This window comes from Stegodyphus dumicola, chromosome 7, assembly GCF_044657685.1.
Source record: "Stegodyphus dumicola isolate Sdum_Otavi_A_Nest chromosome 7, ASM4465768v1".
Taxonomy (NCBI): Eukaryota; Metazoa; Arthropoda; class Arachnida; order Araneae; family Eresidae; genus Stegodyphus; species Stegodyphus dumicola.
The window spans coordinates 110,554,010-110,555,461 of NC_140774.1; the positions used below are offsets into that span (position 1 = coordinate 110,554,010).

At 30.9% G+C, this 1,452-nt stretch overlaps 1 non-coding gene across 1 annotated transcript; it reads left to right on the forward strand.

The window, feature by feature from the left end:
* The first annotated feature begins 1,378 nt into the window (after positions 1-1,378).
* Positions 1,379-1,452, forward strand: TRNAC-GCA (transfer RNA cysteine (anticodon GCA)). The gene has a single exon. It is a non-coding gene; the product is annotated as a tRNA-Cys (tRNA).

Consider the following 1,452-nt stretch of genomic DNA (forward strand, 5'->3'; position numbering starts at 1 on the left):
GGGTGGTGACTTTATATTATAACAGATGATATGAATTTCCTTCGAGGTGTAATTAATGACAAAGTAAAATAACTATAATTTGGAAAACTTAAGATTGTAGTCTGAAACATGGAAGTTTTGCAAGAAAGTTTGCCATTTATTATTACGAAAACTGAACAACTATTAATACTTGCAATATAAAAATAACAAATTATAAATCGAAAAAAATAAATATTTAAAAAAATCAAGAATATAAAATGTCCCATTAATGTTATGCTTTTCTTCTTAAATAAGAATAACAAGAAAGGCAAAATGATATAAAGAAGGAAATTACTGTATATAATATACTTTACTGTTTAAACAAAATTATTGAAAAAATATCAAAGACACTTGCAACACATCTGTTTTATAAAACTTCATTTGTAACTATTAGATTATGTTTGGATGTATTATGATAGGGCAGAGAGCGGAAGATGAAACTATACACTCGACCTCTTAAATGATATTAAAAATATATTTTAAATACCATTTTTGCTAATTATTTTAACCAAGTTTAGATAAAATGATTTTCAAAATGGTTAGCTTAATGTTGTACGCAGCGATACGCTTTTTATTATCGATAATAAATATCTTATGCATTGCAGACTGGCAACAGTATAATTTTATGATGATCAGGGTCTTACTGCAAACTGAAAACAATAATTCTCCTCGAGAGATTAAAATTTAAAATTAAAAAAGGAATAATTATGAAGCCAAATTGCAATTTAATTAAACTAAAAGTAATATTAATTGCTTAAATAATAATATTAAATTATTAATATTATTACGTTTAGCTGCCCAGCCGGTACAGCGGTTAGTGACCCAGACTGCCGTAGGGATGGGTCTGGATTTGTATTTCTGAGAAGACATGGTTGTAACTGTCCGTCCGGTTCATAGAAGGCAACGGTGGCCACCTATTAGCTGCTTAGGCCATCACTTATGACCCTTATAATGGCTCAAGTATAATACCTTTTAAATAAAGCGCCAGGCTATTAAAGATATTATTTATTTTAATTCATTAATATTTTGTTATTTCAGGGTAACATTTTACAGATTGCTTTCTTTTTTAAGTGATGCTTTTTACAGATTACAGTATGTTGCAATTTCCGCCCGATACTTAGGACGTATTTTTCTTGTATATTAAGCAATACGAGCTATTTAATAGAAATACATATCTAAACTCTCTTTTTCGTTCCTCTTTATCACTAAACTTTTCTACTAAGGAACTGCGCATGCTCCTTCTGAAGTTTCATTCACTTCCGCTTTCTGTTGCGCATTGTCTAGTAACATTGTTTCTTACCGTCAGTTAGATGTAGTAGAAATCACTAATGATAAAATATATAGCACGACTAATGAATGTGGGGGTATAGCTCAGTGGTCTAGAGCATTCGACTGCAGATCGAGAGATCCCCGGTTCGAATCCGGGTGCCCCCT